Here is a 23,415-nt window from a genome sequence, read left to right as displayed (position 1 = left end):
TATTGAGTTCTCTAGTTTCTTTATTCAGCTTTTGTCTGGAGGATCTGTCTAATGGCGAGAGCGGTGTGTTAAAGTCACCCATAATTATTGTGTTGTGGTCTATTTGACTGTTGAACTTGAGGAGAGTTTGTTTTATGAACGTTGCCACACCATTGTTTGGTGCATACAAATTGATAATTGTTATGTCTTCTTGGTGGATGGTTCCTTTTAACAGTATATAGTGTCCTTCTTTATCCCTTTTGATTAATTTAAGTTTGAAGTTGATTTTATTCAATATGAGTATAGCCACTCCTGCTTGCTTCCGAGGGCCATGTGAGTGGTATGATTTTTCCCAACCTTTCACCTTCAGCCTGTGTATGTCTTTTCCTATCATATGAGTCTCCTAAAGGCAGCATATAGTTGGATTCGTTTCTTTGATCCAGGTTACTAGCTTATGTCTCTTGACTGGTGAGTTTAGGCCATTAACATTTAATGTTACAATTGAAATATGATTTGTACTTCCAGTCATGTTTATTTATTTATTTATTTATTTTAGTTTGGCTAGTTTTCCTTTTTGGTTATTTTCCTCCCCCTTTACTGAGATACCTCCTGCTGTTAGTTTTGGGCGCTATTTTTCAATTCCTCTTCTTGTAGTATTTTGCTCAAAATGCTTTGTAGTGCTGGTTTTCTGGCTGCGCATTCTTTTAGCTTTTGTTTATTGTGAAAGGTTTTAATTTCATTGTCAAATCTGAAGCTTAATTTTGCTGGATACAGTATTCTTGTTTGGAATCCATTATTTTTCAGTGTTTGAAATTCATTGTTCCAGGATCTTCTGGCTTTCAAAGTCTGTGATGAAAACTCAGTCGTTAACCTAATTGGTTTACCCATGAATGTAATCTGCCTCCTTTCTCTCGTAGCTTTTAATATTCTCTCCTTGTTCTGTATGTTGGCCATCTTCATAATTATATGTCTTGGAGTTGGTCTATTATGGTTTTGAATGTTTGGGGTCCTGTAGGCTTCCAGGATTTTGCAATCCATTCCATCTTTCATCTCTGGGAAGTTTTCTAGAATTATTTCATTTAATATGTTTCCCATTCCTTTGGTTTGAATCTCAATGCCTTCTTCTATCCCAATGACTCTCAAATTTGGTTTTTTTATGACATCCCATATCTCTTGAATAGCTTGCTCATGGGATTTAAGGATCTTTTCTGTGTTGACTATATTCTTTTCAAGTTGATAAACTTTGTCTTTGTTATCTGATGTTATGACTTCTACTTGATGTAGTCTATTTGTAATATTCTCATTTGAATTTTTAATTTGGTTTATAGTTTCCTGCATTTCTAGGATTACTGTTTGGTTTTTTTTTTAAGATCTCTATCTCCTGGTAAAGCTCGTTCTTTGCCATTTGAATTTGTTTGTTTAATTCATTTTCAAAATATACTTTTATTGCTTGGACTTGCTGTCTCATGTCTTCTCTAATATTTCTTTCCATCTGAGTTAGGTATGCCTTGAGTTCTTTCCCTATCCATGCTTCTGATGCTTCTAGGTCCTCCTGTAGACTTAAGTTGTCCTGCATTGTTTGTACTCCTTTTTTCCCTTGTTTTTTCATGGTGTTCACGTTACTTTCCAGCTCTGTTTGACTGCTTTGTAACTGCTTTCTCCTATACATTTGTTTTGGTTTTGTATATCTCTGTTGTCTCTCCTTTGTGGTGGGAGATTATGCCTAGAGATGTTGGGCTTTATTGTACTTTAAAGCTGATTCATTCAATTTATAAAGGGCTTCCGGATTCTGTATGCATATAGTGATTTGTTGTTTGTTCTTAGGACTTTATGTTTAGGTTAGGTGCTATGAAGGTATAAGGGTTAGTATGTCTTGGCTACTTTAGAAGTTTGCTCTACTGAAGGGGGATACTAACAGGTGATTGGATCAAGGTGTTGGTAGTAGCTAGGTACTTAGGAGCCCTATAGACAGCCTCGAAACATTCACCTATTTGCATTTAGACAATTACACATAATGGAGGACGTAATGCTTGGGATGAAAGTTGGGGAGAAGGGGAAAGAAGGTGCTCTTAAAAAGAAAGAAGGAGAGGGAGATAGATAGAATAGAGGAGAATGGAAAGAACAATAAAACTTGAAAGGGGAGAGAAAGAAGGAAAAGGGGAGAGAAAAAAATAGAATAAAATAAAATAAGAAATTGAATTAGGTCTTAGAGATCCATTTTCTTCTCTTCCCATAGGCAGAGCTGTGCCCTCCAGGCTGAGTTTTGCCCTCTATGTGTCGACAGCAATCCCTGTAAGGCAGCTCCTGGGAGTCTCTCAATCCTGTTAGTCCAGAGTCATTCCACTTCTCCGGCCCCTCTTCCCCTTCCTCCTGCCAGCCAGCCAGGTCTTGCTCACCAAAGGCGGTTCCCCAAGGATCTGGTTACACTTTCAGCCCCACTGCGTGCCCTATTTCCCAAACGACTGAGCACTCTCTCTACCTTTCATCTAAGCCCCAGTGCTGTGGAGCTGTGGTCTGGGAGTCAATAGTTTAGTTTTTCTGGACCCTTTGGTGGGCATGCCCTGGGAAGCTGGCAGCTAAGACCTTGGGTGTTGCCACTGGTGGTAATGTGAGTTGGGGGTCGAGAATCCCCTCTGCTATCCTCAGCCCCTACAATCATGACCACTCCGCTGGCGGTAGGAGGAGTTGGGGGTCAGGAGTGCCCTCTGTTTCGCTCCGCCCCTACCGTCTCGCCCTCTCTGTTGGTGGTTGGGGGAGTTGGGGGTGGGGAGTCTTCTCTGCTTCCCTCCGCCCCTACAGTCACGCCCACATCACTGGCGGTAGGGGGAGTTGGTGGCTGTTTGAAGGTTCGCCGCGGGGCTAGCAGCAGCCTTTCGGCGGCGACCGGCGGGACTGGGCCCCTACGCCTAGTGGCCGAGACAAACTGACACTTCCAATAAACTTACTAATTCCCTGCAGGTCTCCTTTCAGCAGAATTTTGCTAGAAGTTTCTCAGCAGGTAGCATGTAGGTGTATTAATGGGTCTCTCTGATCCCGTTACTGTGGAGGTATTGAAAGTGCTGCCTCCTCGCCGGCCACCATGTTGGGTCCTCGGAGCTGAATCCTTTATGGGATACTGGAGAGCAATTTAATATGTTAAGTCATGTAGCAGTAGAATTTGGGGGAAATCAATGGTCGTATCCCACTCCTTTCAATCCTTCTACTGGGAGCAAGGGCTAAAGATGTGGCAGACTAGCAGGCAGGTGCATCTAATTTTCTATTCTTTGTGATAGCAACTTTCATTTCCATTGAACACCTTTCTCATTCCTTTTTATCCCAAGCATTTTTATTCTAATTTTTTATATATGACAGCAGAATGCATTACAATTCATACTACACATATGGAACATAATTTTTCATATCTCTGGTTGTACATAAAGTATATTCACACCATTCGTGTCTTCATACATGTACTTATGGTAATGATGTCAATCTCATTCCACTGTCTTTTCTACCCCCATTCCTTTTCCCTTTCCCTCCCACCCCTTTGCCCTGTCTAAAGTTCGTCTAATCCTTCCATGCTCCCCCCACCCCAACCCCATTATAAATCAGCATCCATATATAAGAGAAAACATTCAGCATTGTTTTTGGGGGGATAGGCTAACTTCATTTAGCATTATATTCTCTAAGTCCATCCATTTATCTCCAAATGCCATGATTTTATTCTCTTTTAATGCTGAATAATATTCCATTGTGTATATATACCACATTTTCTTTATCCATTCATCTACTAAAGGGCATCTAGATTAGTTCCATAGTTTAGCTATTGTGAATTGTGCTGCTATGAAGACACGAACTAGGTGTCAACCTACTTTATATACAAGCAGAGATATGAAAAATTGTGGCATATATGTGTAATAAGAATTATAATGCATTCCACTGTCATGTATTTAAAAAAATAAAATTAGTAAAAAAAAAAAAAACCAACAAAACAAAACAAAAACATTGACTCTTTTTTAATATTTATTTTTATTTCTATATTTGTTTTATTTATTTATTTTTATGTGGTGCTGAGGATCAAACCCAGGGCCTTACACATCCTAGAAGAGTGCTCTACCACTGAGCCACAACCCTAGTCCCCTAAACACTGATTCTTTTGTAAGTTTTCATCCTTCAGTCTGACAGCCAAGCTACAGTTATACAAAATACTCATGTTTTGCATACTACCTGAAAATTTAATTTTTCCTAAAAGATCTAGCAAAGGTAAGTAAGAGTGGGAAAGCTGCAAACAATCTATACCTGCTCAAGGCATTCTCAATTCTTTGGGGAATCCAGGCACATAACCAGAAAGTTTCAAGCCTATGCCTCACAAGGGTAGTTTTGCCATAGAAATTCTTTCTTTGAACTATGGTTTAATGTTTTGTCCTCATTTTTTATTGATACATTATAACTGGACAAAATAGTGGGATTCATCCTGCCATATGTATACATGCACATAAAATAATTTGGCCAATCTTATTCCTCAGTACTTTCCCTTTCCTCTCCTCATATCTTTCTCTGTTCTACTTGGCCTAGTCTACTGATATTATTATTATTATTATTATTATTATTATTATTATTATTACTTTAATTAGTGCATATAATTATATATAAGTGGTATTCATTGTGGTATATTATCACATGAACATAGCATTTTTAAATTCATATATTGATATCAATAGTAATTGTCCAAATAAAGAAAATTTTGTGCTTTCTAGAGTCACCAATGAAAACACTTTGTTTGAAAATGCATGTTTTCAGTAGGTCACACGCAGACACATGACATATAATATCTTTCCCAACAGAGGTACTAGTCCTGCCACTCTGGGCTTTCCATAAAGTTTCCAATGAGATACTGAAAGTGACCTGAGAATGTAATCAACACATGAACTCTTCCTTGGGCATTGGCAGCTATAGGAAGAAAGGTTGGCCCATGCCCTGGGGCTGCTTTTCTCTGCCTACTTGTTCTACTTGAGTAGCAAATGAACTATTCTTTGAAGTATGCAGAAGCACAGATAGCAGAGATCCTTCAGCTCGGTCCGTCTAGTATACCTAAAACAAATAAAAAAGTGTGTGGTTAAAAAAATAAGTGTACCCCCAAAGGAGTGTCCATGAGGTTCTCAGGACTTGATCACTCAAAATAAGGAGTGAAGGGTAACAGCCACCCTTTACTCACATGGAGCCTGTGCTTTGCACACTGTGGCCAGGGTCTCTACCATTGCTGAGTAGGGTCTTCAAAGGGTGTATGAGAATACTGAATAGGGAATCTAAAGCACTGTCTTATAAACTGGTTTATGTTCCTTTTATTAAAAATATATTCCTTTAAAAATGACTAAAGAAGTTCTCTTGACATGAAGGAGGAGGAAAAGAGAAGAAGAAAAGCAACAGCATGGAAAGAAGAGAGGTAGAAAAGATGGAAAGGAAGGGAATAGAAAAGAAGGAAAGAAATGGAGGGGAAAATCTGTAGGTAAACTAAAAGCAGTTGTAGAAGCTCAAATTAGTTGTAGAACAGGGCACAATAGTCATTTAGTTATGAAATGAGAATAAAATTTTCTAAGACACTTAAATCCAAGTAATCTACATACCTGAGCTAAACAACAGTGGCACTATTAGAAAATAGAGACATCAGAATGACAAAACTCTAAGGATTTTGAGCCTCTGAAGATACATATGGTAATACACCTCATTTGTTATTCAACTTAGGGTCAGTTAAACCTTCAGCAAATTAGCTATACAGAGTATATTTCTTAGAATTAGATCTGACTATATGAGACAGAAGACTCAAAATATCAGTGGCCACAACAAGACAGACATTTATGAGTGTCTTACAAACACTTAGGAGTCCAGGGCTATGTTAGCAGCTCCCAAATCATCAGGTATTTCAAGCTCTTCTGGCTTATTGCTTCCATTTTCTGGTCCAGAATGGTTGATCCAGTTCCAGTCATCATGTTCAGTCACTGAAAAAGGAGAAAGTTGAGAGAGAAGAGCAACAGGAGAGAGAAAACTATCTTATCCTATTAAGGTTACTTTCTCCAAGTTTAATAGATCCTTATTTCCCATTGGACAGAATTTAGTCACATGGTCACACCAAGGCTATCAGACATCTGGATGCAAGGTGGCCATGTGTCCAGCTAACACTGAGGCTGGAGTACCTCTAGTTCATGTGAAAGAAGGGAGGAACAAACAAATAAGGCACAACACTCAGTCTGTGACAGCAGAAATTGCTTGCACCTTTTGAAAACAATCTAACGTACATCAAAGTAAAAATTATCCACAAGGAAATGTAGGCCTGGAAAAGTAACTATAAAAATATTTCCAAAAGGCACATTAATAATCAGTTTTAACTTCTGTATAAGACACTAGAAGCAAAGAGGTGCTGCCTAAAACAAGTATATTTAATCACAATAAAATACCTTAAAAATATTTTTTTAAAAACTTAAGGTACAGATTAAAAGAGACACTTTAGACTTTGGTTAAGTTAGAGACAGAAGAAGAGAGTAAGCTGGAACTGAGCAGTTTGCGGGCCAAAACTCCCTAGGGAAAGCATATGTGCAACATCCCAGGAGCAGAAGCTGGAGAAGGTCCGCTGGTAGAGTACAGTCGTGTCTAAATGACATAGCAAGATCATGCCTGATCCAGGCAATTATTGCTTTGAGGATGTCTAATTTATCAGCAGGTTCACTTATTTCTCTTCTGTAAATGGTAGAGTGTAGTGGTAGAGACACTTTGGAGCCAAAATTGTAGTTGAAATCCAAGGGACTACGTTTGACAGGCAAAACCCATGAATCCTTCCTCAGGAAGAAGGGACGAATGGATTAGACACAAATAAAAACTTTAACCCAAAAATAATCCTAAAGTACAATCCTAGTCAGAGTAGCCAGACACACTATAGAAAATGCTGGTTAATTGGTACTTGGTTAGCCATTAGTTACCAGGAAAAAGGTCACCTAGAGTAAATTTACTATCCCACAATTGTTCTTGTTGATTGCTTCTTTCCTCCATTATTGAATGGTCTGATTCTACATGATTATCATTTGAGAAATTTTCAAATATCATTTTTAATAGCTTAATAGATTCTTTGTCTTTTGCAAGATTTGAAATTTTACTGGGTAATTGATTTGCCCTGCATTTGTATTTCATTTTTAAATAACAAGAAATCAACTGGTGCTAGCTAGTATTAAATGCCAGCTAGTGTTACAGGGACAGCGATGGCCAAGCTTTCAAATGTTCAGTTATTAAGAAAAATTTTGGTGCAGTGGCACCAATCAGTACTGTGACTTCAACAATTTGGATAACAAATATTTACACAACATAGATATGAATGGAAGATCCTATTAAGTAAAGATCAAGACAGAGACCCCTGCCTATAGCAGGTTGAAACAGGAAATAGTATTCATGCCTGATTGGCACTGAAAGAGACTCTATCACTGTCATAACAAATTACCAAACCCAGCAGCTTACAACAACATTCATTTATTGTCCTACAGTTTCTTTATCTCAGAAATCTGGGCCAGTGTGCTCAAACTCAGTCCTGTATGTAGGGTCCAAAAGGCCAAAGTCAAGATGTGCTCTTATCTGTAGACTCTGGTGCACAATAAGCTTCAATGCTCATTTTCGCAGAATTCAGTGCCATGAAATTTTAGGACAGAAGTCCACATTTTCTTGTAGTCAGTTAGGGATTCTTCCAAATTCATTGAATTTATTCTTGCATAATAGTATCTTGGACATCTAATAAAAAATTACCTGTGCATCCGCTTTACAATTTTACCTTCATAAGAAGAGGGACCTTATCTGTCCTACTCTTGGGCCAAAATAGTACTGGCATGATTATAAATGTATGACTACTTTTTTATTAAGTGAATAAAACTTATGATGTATATTTAAAAATACTTGAATCATAATTAACAAGATTATTTTAATGACATTTCTTCACTTAACCATATAATTATCTCCAGAAGAATATTCCTAAGATATTGCTTTGTTTCCCTGAATTATTCTTATAATGACTACTAGAGTAGTTCTGTTCTGGAGAACTTACCAAAAGGTGAAATGGAGATGGGGAGAACATTTAATGAGTTAAAAAAGAAAACATTTAGAATACGTCTATTTTAAGATTTTGAACTGGCTTATTTCATTAAGTAACTCATCGTTTGAATATGTATTTTTGTATTTCTAAAGGCAATTACTGAAAATTAAAAAGTCATATTTAATATGGATAAGAGCAGTATGCAGGACTTGCAGATGGTCTAATTTTAAGTTAATCATGCCTTATAGTTCTCTAAGGATTAACAAATATTTTGTAAAACTTTTATATGACTATTCCATGGAGTCATTTGAACTAGGCTTGTTTTCTTCTTTTTTTAATACAATCTACTTATTCAGGCCTAAAGTATGGAACATTTGTTTGTGTAAAAAAATGCAATGTTTCATACCTATGAATCAATCTCAGATTTCTATCTGGTGGAAAAATATTATTTGTAATCAATTTTATATTGTGAGTTTTATATTGTAATAGAAATGCTTTGGAACCATACTTATAATTTCTTCAATATATTTTGATCGTTTTCAGAGTATAGGAGCATGTGACACCCAAAATATATATTTCCATGTCAGGGTAATAAATGACAAATTACAGGATGCCAATGATTTCCCTCTCTCTACTTCAATTCTTTCAGTATGCACTCAAGTGTGCTTACACACACTATTGCGTATATGCCAATATCCAGATATTCCTGGACTTTGAAGGATACTTGCTGGCTCCCCTAGTAAAATCAAAGCCAATATTACATAAAGAGGTACACCTAAAACTTGTAGTTGAGTCTTTTGTGTGTGAAGATAGACTTTTTCAATGACAAAGATGTGGGCTGGATTTCATTCAGAACATAAATATTTTTCTTCTGTATAATGGCAGAAGTGGGCTCCATTCAGGGAGAAATCCTTCCAGGAAATTCTAAAGTACAGGTAATTAAGGCAAATTATAAAAATAATATCTAATTGTACATATGTTGTCTTTTTGTTTTTAGACTTTGAATGAGTTGCTGTTCAAATATCCCTGCCTTTTCTATATAAAGATTCTAGCACTGTGGAAAGCAATGGATTCCTTCCCAGTACCTGTTCTTTTTGACTCAGTCACGAGAAGTACTAAGCCAATTGGGGTTAATGGCATATATGAAGATGGCATTGCAAGCTTTCTGGGAAGGAACAGCTTCTTTCTCTGCTGCTGGACATTAACTGGGAAGCATATAGACTCAGTGGCCACTGGTGGACATCTTGAAACTATAAGGAGTGGACTTTACCCTCATATAAATTGACCCAGAGGATAACAGAATAAAGAAGATTAACCTGGATACTTGAAATAACAAATACAATTACCCCACACCTGGAACCTTTCCAACTTCTGGACTTCCAGTTAAATAAAAAGAAAAGTCCTTCTCTTTATGCCTTTTAAGTTGCAGTTTTTACCTTTTTTTTACTTACTTACTCACTTACTTACTCCAATCTCAAATACTACAAATTATGTGAAAATCTTAAAAGACATAAGGAACACTAATTGTTTTCTTATATGCTAAGTAGAAAGACAGTGTTGTCACCTATAGCTTATCTAGCTATAGAGCAAGCAATGATACAGGGACCCCGAGGTAGAAAATATCTTGAAATAATGAAGGCAAATTAACATTGTGTAGAGTGTAACTTTACAGGATTCTCTTTTATTAACCTGTAAGTTCAACAGTTAAATTTTAAATGAGGGTGTATGTGGTACTGATAAAAAGTTATCCTTGATATTCAAAGCAAATATTTAGCTCCAGAAGTGACAGTGAATTAGAGACCTTCATGGACAAATAAACCACCTTTATGCAACAGCATAAGGCTGCTGAGGGATTCATTTGCTTAGCTAAAATTTCAAAGGATAAGCAACAGAGAAAATCTTTAATCATATGCATGTGTTTTTCTTAATGTCAATCAAGCAAAAAGTACATTGCACAGATGGGGAAGAAGGGTAAAAAACAAGAAGCAAAACTATCTTTGAAGTTCAAATATTGTTGTTCTTTCTCTTAAGAATGCATCAATGTTGGGTAGAAAATATTAAACTCAGAAATACAATGACCCTTTATGAGAAGCTGGAATTAATGAGCACAGGAAAGAAGATTCAGAAACACATTTTCTTGCAGCAAGTAAAAAAAAAAAATAATAAAAAAGTAGAGTTCAAACTTGTAATCTAACTCAATCACTCCCTTATCACTCCATTAAAAAGAAATAGTGCAAAGATGAATGTGCACCATAAACTAGAACTGGTGGAAACATGTTCACATGATTAAACTGTTTTCATAGTTCCATTTTGTGTAGGAAAATTGCTTGCACCTGAAATGGAACAAAAGAACCAACTTCTCCTTGAGAAAACATTTTCAGTGTAATTCAATTGTTTAAGTTTTGGGGACCTAGATAAATAATTTGGTTAATATTCTAGTTAATGGGCTAATAGGTTCTTGTTAAAATAGAAACTTCATTTTTTTTAAAAAAAATGTTACTAAATAACTTTAAGAAAGCAGTTCAAAGTATTGCTTAACATGTACCCTTTAAACTTGAATCAGAAGTACCACTTCTTCCTTCTTTGGAAGCAGCTTACTACCTGCTACACAGGACAGGTAAGAGAAAGCAGCAAGAGAAATACAGGAGTCCAGGTTGGCTGAATGGGGCTCCTAAGGGCTGAATTAATTTATTATGATTTTTTTTTACCATGAATTTAGTCCTTATACCAAGTCTCCATGACCACATATTCAGCTTGCTCCTGGTTTCAATACTTGTTTTTTCAACTGTATGTGTTAAGGAAAATATTGGCTGGAACTAGTTTTAGAGATTATAAGAAACATGAAATATTACATTTTTCTATTATATAAATAGCAGAAAATAAATTTTTTAAAAGTAATAGACAAGCATACTGACAAAAGTTTGAAGGAAGATCATAAAAGCCAAAAGGAATGCTTGCAAAAGTGGTTTAACTTTTGGCAGAACCAAAAAGAAACAAAGAAGGAAACACAATGTTATTGCTTCTTAGACATCATTGGCTTCTTTCTAATCCCCAAGATTTGGTTAAATGAAACCCACACTATCAGTGAACAGCCAGATGCCCTCAGACACAATTTTGAGTTTCTGTTTTTACCTCACTTCAAGCTTTTATCATCGTTGACTATCCACTATTACAAAATGTCCTAATCACTCCTGCTGCCTCCAGTGTCCCATTATGGAGTCCTTATTCAGTAATACTCAGAATGATCTATCTAAAATGTGTATTACTCACCTATTCTAAAGACTACAATGACTTTTCACTTCCATGACAGTAAATCCAAGCCCATTTGAATGAAACACTATGCTTTTTATTTTCTTTCCTTACCTAGCTTCTCTAGCTTCATCTCCTACCACTTCTTGATCACACTTAATATTTTATAATTTCTGGGGCTGGGGGTGTAGCTCAGTGGTAGAGTGCTTACCTAGCATGTGTTTGGTTCCATGCACTGCAATATGCATATGATATGCAAATTATATATATGCATTACAAAAACCCATGTATGTGTCACTATTTCTCCATTGCTTTCTTTAACAAATCTCAAAGATAAGATTTAGGCCTATCTCAGACAGAAAATTGAAGCAACTCACATTAATGATCTTCATAACCCACACAATGTACTACATATCTGTGAGATGAATTATCAGAAATTAAATATCTAGGTTAAAGTGTATTAACATTAGTAACTTCTTTTTTCTTTTTCCTTTTTTTAAAATGGGGTAGTGCTAGGTTGCCCAAGCTAGTCTTAAAACTCATGGGCTCAAGTGATCCTCCTACCTTAGCTTCTTGAGAAGTTGGGATTACAGGTGTGTATGACTACAACTAGTTTAGTGACTTTAATAAACATGCCAAAAAGCCTGCCATGGGAGGTGAACAGTCTTTTGTTATCACAGCAATGGATGACGATGCTTGTTTCCTCACATGTTGTTGACAACATAGTATGTTATCAAACTGTTGTACTTTGCCTATCTTCTGAGTGAAAAGATATTTAGTCTTATTAGATTACCCTTGACTTATTAGGAGAAAGGTTGAATATTTCTCACTCTCTCTCTATCTGTGTGTGTGTGTGTGTGTGTGTGTGTGTGTTTTAGTTACAGGGATTGAACCCAGGGCCTCATGTATTCTAGGTATGCGCTCAACCACTGAGTCACATATCCAATCCTTTACTCACATTTTAAAGACGTTGTTTTTTTTTTCTTGTGAATTCTCAATGCATACCTTTTACATTTTCTTATAGGGTAATTGGTTTTCCTCTTATGTATGTCCCCCCCGCCCCAGGGGTGATAGTGTTAGGAATGACTTGGAAATAATTTCTTAATAATATTGTTTGTATTTTGAATTTGCCTATATCAAGTAGCCATATGAATTTTTGTGTATGATAGACTTTATCAATGTTTTGTTTCCTGTACTTTGAGCTTTATATTGTTAGAACTTTACCAAATAAAACATACTTTTTTCATTGTTTATTTTAGTATTTTCATGATATTACTTTTTTTTGTACAGTACTAAGGATTGAACTCAGGGATTTGTTCTTGCCAGGGTTATCACATTTTAATGTAATGTAAAATGTAAATACTTAGTCCATTTGTAATTTATTCTCTTTGTGTGGGGGTGTGTGTGTGCATGTATGTGTGTGTACATGTGTGTATATTTAGCTGGGAAAGGATAGAAATAGAATTTTTTTTTTTTTTACTGATGTTTGACCAATCTGTGGGATTTATATTAGTTAAAAGGATTTGTCTTTTTGATTTGCCTCATGCTAGGAAATCATCAATTCTTGGGAGAGATAGATGAATTAGCTGCCTTTGAACTGCCCAGAGACAGAAGCTGGCACCTCCCTTTTTAATTTCTCTGTGCAAATACACTGAGAAGTCTGTCCAGTTGTCTGGTGAAGCCTTATTCAGATGGAAAGTCCAGGGTTGCCATTTATCAGTTCATGACCTAAGGTTCAGGCACTGGCTGCCCGGGGAGTAGAGAATTGTGGGCACAAGCTGCTGACTGTAGTTAGGCTGTTCAAATTTTTGACTGAGGTTCTATTCTAAAGTAACTTTCTCAAAGTGAATCCCTTTGACATGGAAACCTATGTAATCAACTTGCAGAGTCTGTTCGTGGTCAGTCCTCCATCATAGGTAGCTGAAGCACCAGATCCACACAGGTCTTTATTTCTGTGTGTTTGTCTTTTATCCAATTCCCTCATCAGTCCAGTTCAGGAAAACTGAGTAAACAGTCATGCTGGAAGTGACAATTAACTAGGCACTATTTATTTTAAATGCAGAAAAAATAGCAATGCTATGCATGAGAGTACATTGTGCATTAGATCTAAAAGTGAGTGCACAGGACTATGTCCTGCATTGGAAGGACCATTGAAATTTATAGCTAAAGATACAAGAAAGTCAATTAAAAGTAAACCAAAACATCCCACAGCCAACCAAGCTTTGTATCAGTGCTGTCACTTCAGGTTTGCTATATTCTCAAAGGCATGGCCTAACTGCTTACATAAACACAAACTTTTTTAAAAGCACAATGAATTAAATTCATAAAGGTATGATTCTCTTTGTATAGAGTACATTAATCACCAAAACCCTCACAGTAGTGAATTGCCAAATAATGTTGAAGCAAAAAATCTTCTAGAACGCATAGACTTATTGTGCTGATATTTTTAAATATTTGCAAGCAACAAGCAATTAAAATTTGAATAATTTTTGAAATATTAATGAAATAACAATTAAAAGTGCTTTCTCATTTGGAGAAGACATTTTTATTCCCTGCAATAAATAATGGTAAAAAAAATCGCAATCAAGCTACACAAGCTAATTATTTTGATAGCATTTGAAAGAATATTAAGTGCTTCCCATTTTACGAATCTTCCAATATAGGATAGACACAATAGAGCTGAAAGGGCATTTATTTATTTCTCAGCTGGTGAAATCTTTTACAATTCAAGCAACATGACCTGGAATGAATAGTGGCTTGCTGCCAGAATAGACAACAATCTGTATTCTTAACAAAAGAAAGGCTAAAAGTAAAGCTTTACAGGTTGAGTAGGATACCACTAGGTAAGATAAAGACCAAGTAAAGAATATGTGAATTATAGTCACATTACTCATTGACTCTTGCTCTGCAGCCATTTTAAGGTCATTAAATGTCTGTTCTCACTAAAGAGAAGGGATAATAAAGAAGAATTTCTGTGCAATTTCCTCACAAAGAGATACTTTCAAAATTGATTTTTGGCAGAAAAACAAATTTATGTAATCCTGATAAATCAGTACACTAAATGAAGAAAAGTCACAGTCCTTCTTTGCTGGCCATTTCCTACACAGACTCAGAGCTGTTGAGAAGGCAGTTTTTCCCATTCACATTGTAGATTCTCAGATGAAACATGTAAAATTGGGACCTTAAAGCTGTTGAATCACTGATAGAGCCAAAGTGTGATGGCATCTTGAATCTGAAAAGCATTGTTTTTGTTTTTGTTTTAAGATACTACTTTCTTTAAAGTACCTCCTGAAGTATCCATCTTAAGATTTACACAAAATAATATCTGCAGGTTATGGGGGAAAGCATACTTATTCTCTGGAAAATAGACCTGTGACTGACAGCAGAAATTCAACCAAACCCAGAAAAATTTGACATTTTGGTAAGGCTTCCTTTAACAAAGTTTAGGTATAAATGAGTTTGTGTATGTCTGTTTGTATAAGCAATGAAGCATGGGTTCACCGTGCTTGCTATTCTTGATAAGAAGAAAATTAAGGAAGATCCACTAGATATAAAAACTCAGATACTGTTTTTTAAATAACAACTTGCTACTAATATCTTATGTGACATTTGATTATCTTAATTTGGTAAATCTGAGTGAAATATCTGGCACATTATGGGCACTCACATTTGCAAAATCCATATTACTAGCAAAGATTTTAATTCTAAGGATGTAATTTTCTCCTAATTTAACATAAAGAAAAAAACTGTTTTTTTAAAGATATTAATGGCTCAAATATGATAACACTCTGTACTTGCAATCATCAAGGGGAGGTAGACAGAAAAATTAAAATCTTTTTGATAACCCTGATAGTTAGATCCTTTTATTTTATAGAAAATGGTAAATAAAAAAACTTTCTGATACTCTTAAGGGTGCGCAGCATACACAAAATAGCCATCATGTAATAAGGTGACTAAAATAAAGATATGTTAAAACAATTAGGTATAATGTTGACATGAACCAAGTATAATGTATCTACTTGCCACCTACTTGGGTGTGAGCAACTTGGATAAAGTTCAGAGAAAATTAGGGAAATCAGAGCCAATAGTTTGGCAAAGGAGAGGCTGAGTTCCACTGATTTCCAAATGACAAAACAGACCCAGTGTTAAGAGAATGTCAACAGTGCATTTGTCAAACTAAGGTACTGTGAAGTATAAACAAAAGGGCAAAATAGGAACTGTTCAGAAAGCACATGGCCCCTCCTCCTGGTGTAAAGAAAACAAGGTGCACAGGCAAAGTGGTAGAATGGCAGAATGGCCCCCTGTCCAAGCTGCCAGTTTTATTTATATCAATAGGTTACATTAGGTCACTGGCATCAGTAGCCCATTATTGTTCATTGTGTCATTAGACAGGTTATAGAGTTAGCAACATTACGCAGCTTATTCCTCAATTATATACTATAGTTCCAATATACAATGTTGGGAGCTTTGCGTAGCTCTCAGGAAAATCCATTGTTTAAAGTTACTTTTATGCGGACAGGTTTAGGCTCAGTGGAGCTTGGTGAAACATTATGGTTGTCTAACAAGAGAGTTTCTTTATTCCCAGGAGCTGTGTGCCTGAGATCATAGTCGAGGCTGATAAAACTCTAGCACAGAGCCTCCTCATGCAGGGCATTGCTACAGCAGCTAGGCATCTTGTGTCTTTGCACAGAAGTTTTCCTAGCAGCTAGGCATTCCATACCTTTGCACAGAAACTTTCCCAGCAGCTAAGCATGCCACAGCCATGAAGTCATCAGACACCCCAATCCCAAACACAGGACCCTTACATCCTGGTCTCATGCCAGCTCCTAGGGAGGTGCCCATGACAAGCTTGCTTAGAGGTGAGTTAAAAAGCTCTAAGACATGTCCTTCTAAATGGAGCATCAAGAATGGTACAGAAAAATACCCAGAGAACTAAGAACCAGGTGACATGAAAGCTCTTCAAGGACCTTTCAGTATCAACAGGTAACCCTCTGAGAAGCAGATGGAATTGCCAGTCAGCAACTGTTTTCCATTGTTCTTACAGGGCACAACCGTATGTCACTTTCATAAAAAGATAAAATAGACTAAGAGAAAATGAAAGCTACAAAGAATTCCCTGATTGTGGTGGGAAATTCTAACACTTTTCTTTCTGTGTTTTCATGAAATAATAAAAATAAACTTGTCACCTCTATTCCAATTGACGTAAGATTTAATGTCAATGCAACCAGTCTCATTGAGCACAATGATGCCACCACAGCCTCATCAAATCTTTCAAAGGTTCTAAATGAGTAGTCCTAAGATGGTACGCAGGAAAGCAGCCTCCTCAAAGCACAGCAATGGGTTATGGGGAGCCCCTTTCTGTAGCTATAAAATGAAATTAACATGCAAGGATTTCTCAAGGACCTCTACCTTGGCAGAGAGTTGGAAGAAGCATGGGTACTATCTAAATGGTACTCAGCATTGTCTTGGATTGGGAATAGATCAAAATTAGGCCTGTTCTAGAAAAGAAAGAGAATTTCTCAATTTTAGGAAGTTATAAATCAATAGCCCTTCACCATGGAAGCCACTGGAAAGCTATTTGAAAGGGTACATGCTGATGATCTCTCTCCCCATGCTTGCCTTCCTTCCTGTGCTCATCTTACAGGCCACTGTACAAAGTCATCTTCTTCAAAAGAAAAGAAAAAAAATGCATTCTGCAATTAAAACCATTAAAAAAATCTTAGGCCATAAGAGAGTGAATATTTACATGGATTTAAATTTTGAGGGATAATGCTGACGTTCATGTTTTTTGAACAAGGATTCAAAATACATCCCAACTTTAAAAGTTTATGATGTTTTCACTTTGCAAGCATCATTGGAGAAGAATCCAACAAGTTGATGCTTTCCAAGTAATGCAAGCAGGTGTGCCTCTGTGCCATCTGCATCTCATTTCTCTAGTCCTACAAGAACAAGGCTGAATCCCAGTTCAAGATTAAGTCTTCCCCTGCTGAACCAAAGTTCATGTCTCCCTTTGCCCTCTTCTATTTTTTTAATCACTGATTCTTGTTTAAACTATAGCTCAGAATTATCTTCAAATCTTTTCAACCTTTAAAAAACAGAGAGATAAAACGAACAAACCTATAATCATTTGTGTCCCTCTATTAACTGTTCAACATTTTCTTTCTTCTCCTTCACATCTATACTTCCTGAAAAATTTCTACCATCTACCTGCCCTGTTTCTTCCCTCTTGTTTATTCTAAATTATTCTAATTAGGCTTCCATCTCTGACACTGGTCTGAGGATTATCACTAAAACTTTCCCTCCTTCCAGTACCAATGAATTCTTTTAGTCCCTTTCTCATTTGACCAATTTAGTTTCATTTATTGTATTTAGTCATTGACCAATTATTTTTATTAAGTTTTTTTCTCCTGTTTTATCCTCTTATTACTCTTACAAGTATCTCTCTGCAGATTAGTTTATAAAATACTTGTTACAAAATACAAGAGTGAGGTTAAAACACAAATTCAATCTCAGTCTGATCCTCAACCAATAGTGAGCTACAAAGGAATGGACAGGTAACCTAAAATAACACCCAAATATACCAAACCATCTCATGCTTCTTCCTGGAAACCCTTCCTCAACTGAGAGCTGTTGAGATTTGAGAAAACAAACACCTAGTCTCCCTCTTTGCCTTTTGACATGGGAGCCCACTTGAGAAATACATGCAGTAGCTAGGCAGATAGTGAAATTCATTTATTCCTGATAATGTGATTTCCCAGACACACGACTTAGATCAACAGAACAGTAGGCTTGCTTCCATTGAATAGTTATGACTCCAATACACTGAAGGCAGATAATCTCAGAGCACGCCCTCAAAGGAAGCACCTGACCTATTACTAAATCTTCCTCATGGTGGGAAGGAAATGAAATTGCAAGCAACCTTCCTCCTGGTAGACAAATAACTAAATGAAGGAGAGATGGATGACCTGTGGAAACTCAAGTTCTTCTGTCAAACTCACCCATCAGTTGCAGAGGATAAGGTCTATAAAAAAGTACAGAAAGGAGAAGATATTATTATGAACCCCAAGAGCTTGGACTCTGGAACCTATTGTCTGGATTTGAATTTCAGCTATTTTACTTGGCAATTGTATTATTTTGGGTAAATTCTTATACCTCATATTTCACATATGCAAAATATGTAAGTAGTAGTACTAAATCCATAAGATTCAGGAAGGTAAAACAAGTTAAGAAGGAGGAATAAATGGACCAGCATTGGTAGAGTATTTCAATGTCTAGCACACAGAAATTGTTAAGTAAAACTCACAAATCTGAGAAAACTTCTGTAATAGTGATGTAACAGTTCACTGGAGGAAATAATTCATAATTATCATTGTATATTAAGTATGTTTCTTGATCATAATGTGAAAATTTCCTAGCTTTTGTTCATTTAGATATTAGTTTCCCACATTAAATTATGAGTATTTTGAAGTTAAATATGGATTTTCTTATTTTTCTATTATAGTTCTTGGCACATAACAATTTTTATACAAATTAATAAACACCTTAATTTTTTAAACAGTCTGTCATTAAGTTTGCAATGGAATTAAGTATATGGATTAGGAACATAACTTCTTCAAAAAATGATGACTGTTTCACCTTATAAAGTACTTCTACTTTGAATGCATATATATGATATATATACATCGAGCTGGGGTTGTGGCTCAGCTGTAGAGCACTCACCTCGCACGTGTGAGGCAGTGGGTTTGATCCTCAGCACCACATAAAAATAAATAAAATAAAGGTACAACTAAAAAAATTAAATATATACATATATATATATATATATATATATATATATATAATTTTTTAATTGATATGCTTAACAATTAACCCTTCCCTATTTTAAAACATATATATTTGTATGTATTTTGTACATATTTTCACATGTTCTTATGAATATTTATATTTCACAATATACATACATTTCCCTAACCCTCACCCAAACCCTACCCAAAATTTAATTCTGAAACTAAATTTACCCATATAACTAAACCTTTATATAAGACCACATATAAGTATATGAATGTTTATGAGTATTTTGACTTACACATTCAAATTTTAACTGTGTAATCATTAATGTATTCACCATTCATATTGATAACATCAATATAAATTTCTTATATATAAAATGCAACCAAATTCACTCTCTTCCCCATTTCAAAATGAAACTTTTCTGTACATTTTTCTACTTATTTTTATGCATAGATTCTCATGAACCTTCATGATTCTAGATATTCACTCCCTAATCCTAAACCTAGCCCAAACTGAAATTGAATAGTAACCAAAACATTACCCCATACGTAATATGTATTTTATGTAATATAAATATGTACTTTGTACATATTTTATGTAATATAAATCAATATGTAATTGTACATATTGTCATGAGTATTTTGGCATACATATTTAAATTTTATCTGGGTAATAATTAATACATTCATATATATGCATAGATAATTATTCAATCCACTACCCTTTTATTTAAATATATGTAATTAGGCAAATAACTCCACACCCTTCCCTGTTTGGGAAAATAAACTTTTGTTTATGTTTTTGTACATATTTTCCTGAGTATATTTTCATACATTCTCATGAGTATTCATGATTCCTGATATATTTTTTCATTCTCTAACCTTAACCCTAGCCTGTCCTGAAACTAAATACTCCCCAAAATTTACCCCTATAGCTAAACCACATGTAGCATAAAACTGTATGCAATTGTGTGTATTTTCTTGGATATTTTGACTTACATATTTGAGTTTTATCTGAATAATATTAATGCATACATATATATGCAGAGATAATTTATCAGTATGGATCCATGCTATTTAAATATATGTTCCTATGCAACCAAATGCCAACACTTTCACATTTCTAAAAATGAATGTTCCTGTATGTTCTTGTACAAATTTTCATATAAATTCTCATAAATACTCATGATTCCTGATATATATGTTCATTCCATTACATTAACCCTAGACCAACCTGAAATTGAATATTCCCCCAAATTTACCACTATATCTAAACCTCATGTAATATAATACCATATGTGTTTATGTATATTTTCATGGGTATTTTAACATGCATATTTTAGTTCTACTTGAATAATAATTAATACATTCATATATAACATGCATAAATAACATATCAGTACAAATCCCTCATACTTAAATATATGTACTGAGAGCATCCTACACATTTCCCTATTAAAAAATTTCTATATGTTTCTGTACATATTTTGTCAAAGTGCCAAAGACATTCTCATGAATATACATGATACCTGATATATAAGTTCATTCTCTAACCCTAACCCAAACCCAACCTGAAATTGAATACTCCCAGGAAATTACCCCTATACCTAAACCTCATGTAATATAAACAGTATGTAACTATGTATTTTCATGGGTATTTTGACTTGGATATTTGACTTTTATCTGAATAACAATTAAAACATCTATCCAACAATTGCAAGGCCTGCTACCCTAGAGAGGCCCAACCAACACTGCACCCTACTGCTGGAGAGAAGCATCATGCCTGCATGGAGAGGAATACTGTGCCCACTCAGACAGGAACACTAAACTGTGATTCCCTATACACCAATATGTGGGTCCACCCAAACCGCCTCCATTTTGGGACATTGCAACCACCACCATAGCCCTCCCCACATGGTAATCTCACTGTGTGACATCAGACAATGTCAGAAGGCAGCTGCCCATTGCAACCTCACACACCCACTGCGGCATCACCAAATATGCTACGCAACACCATTGTATAGCTCATCCTTCCAGCCCCAGCTCTGAAAGTGGTTGCTGTCACTTTGAGACACCTCCACCACCATCTTGGGGAACCTACATTGCCACCTCTTCCATCATTAGCTGGGGCAGCTTCTACCTTGAGACACTGACTGGGGCCTAGAAACCCAACATCAAAGTATCTATAGGCGTGATGCTATTGCCACAACGAACTAGGGACATGACCGCTTCCATCTAGGGACAAAAACAAGGACTTGGTAAACCATTACCAAGAACCATGTGGGCCCAGTTGCACCAGAGATTTCTCTACTTGGTGTGCTACAGAAACCATCCTGTTGCAGAGGTAACAGGGAGCCTTGCATGGATTACTGCTCTCTCTTTTTCTCCTGCTAACAGCCAACTTCTTTTGATGACTCTTTCACTAGTCCTATAATCTAATACCTCTATATTCTCACATCTTACCTCATAAACATCACAACCTATCCCCTCACCCCCATCTACCACTAGAAACTGTAAACCATTATGCAAACCTATTGGCTATGTGCTAGAAGACAACCAAACTCATCATTTCTGTTTTTAGCGACAAAACTGTAAAGGTCAAAATAGAAGCTAATTGACTTATGGCTGCATATTGGTTGCATTGGATGCTGTGAACATTGATAACCCTCTAAAAGGTGAGGTATTGGTAACCTTCACGGACACTACAAAACCATAGAGTAGAAGCTGCAATACCTCAGATCTGCACTGCAAGAGAAGAAGACACATAGACAGCATGAAAAAACAAGGGACGAAAGTGCACCAAACAAACCAAGATTACAAGAATAGAATCTATCAGCAGTGAAGTAGATGAAAGTCAGAGAAGGAGTTCAGAATGTACATAATTAAAATGATCTGAGAATTAAAGAGTGACCTAAGTGAACAAATACAGGCAAAAATTGATCATTCCAACAGAGACAAAAGAGCAAATACAAGTAGCAAAAGATTACTTCAAGAAGAGTTAGAGATTCTGAAAAAAGAAAGGAACAAACAAAAATCCTTGAAATGAAGGAAACAATAAACCAAATTTTAAAAAAATCAATAGAAAGCATAAGCAACAGACTAGATCACCTGGAAGAAAGAACGTCAGACGTGAAAATAAAGTTGATCACACAGTGAAGATGGTAAAAAACAATGAACAGAATATCCAAGAATGATGGAATAACATGAAAAGACCATATCTAAGATTTATTAGGATAGAGGAAGGCACAAAGATTCAAACCAAAGGAATGCAAAACCTCTTCAATGAAATAATATCAGAAAATTTCCCATACCTGAAGAAGGAATTGAAAATCAAATACTAGAAGCTTACAGGACACCAAATGTATAAAATTACAACAGATTTACACCAAGGCACATTATATTGAAAAATAGCAAGCATACAAAATAAGCATAGAATTTTAAAGGCTACAAGATTACATATAGGGGTAGACAGATTTTTCAACCCAGACCCTCAAAGCCAGGAGATCCTGGAACAACATTTACCAACCTCTTAAAGAAAATGGATGCCAAACAAGAATTTTATATGCAGCAAAATGAAGTTTCAGATTTGGTGATGAAATAAAAACTTTTCATGATAAACAAATGTTAAAAGAATTTCCAACTAGAAAGTCTTCACTACAGGGCATTCTTGAGAAAATATTACATGAGGAGAAAATGAAAAACAACAAACAGAATCAGCAAAGGGAGGAACTGCACTAAAGGAAAGGCCAAAAAAGGAGAAATCATGTCAAGTTAAAAACCAAAAATAAACCAAAATGACCAGGAATACAAAATATATTTCTACAATAACCCTGAACGTGAATGTCCTAAACTCTTTGATTAAAAAACATAGACTCGCAGATTTGATTCAAAAATAAAAATAAAAACCCCAACAATATGCTGCCTTCAAGAGACTCATCTCACAGGAAAAGATATCCACAGACTGAACGTGAAAGGGTGGGAATAAACGTATCACTCACATGAACTGCATAAACAGGCAGCAGTTTCCATCCTCATATCAGAGAAAGTGGACTTCAAACCAAAGTCATTGAAAAGGGATAAAGAATGACACTTCATACTGCTTAAAGAATTCACACGTTAACAAGTCAAAACAATTATAAATATCTATGACCCAAACAATGGGGCATCTGTGTATATCAAACAAACCCTTCTCAACTACAAGAATCAAATAGACCACAACACAATAATATTGGGTGATTTCCCTCACCACTGGATAGATCTAAACAAAACTAAAAAAAGAAACTATAGAACTCAATAAAACAATTATTAATTTAGACTTAACTGTCATATATAAAATATTCCATTCATCAACAA

The sequence above is a fragment of the Marmota marmota genome, unplaced genomic scaffold (assembly GCF_001458135.2).
Source record: "Marmota marmota marmota unplaced genomic scaffold, marMar, whole genome shotgun sequence".
Classification (NCBI taxonomy): domain Eukaryota; kingdom Metazoa; phylum Chordata; class Mammalia; order Rodentia; family Sciuridae; genus Marmota; species Marmota marmota.
Note: the sequence above shows the minus strand (reverse complement) of the source record.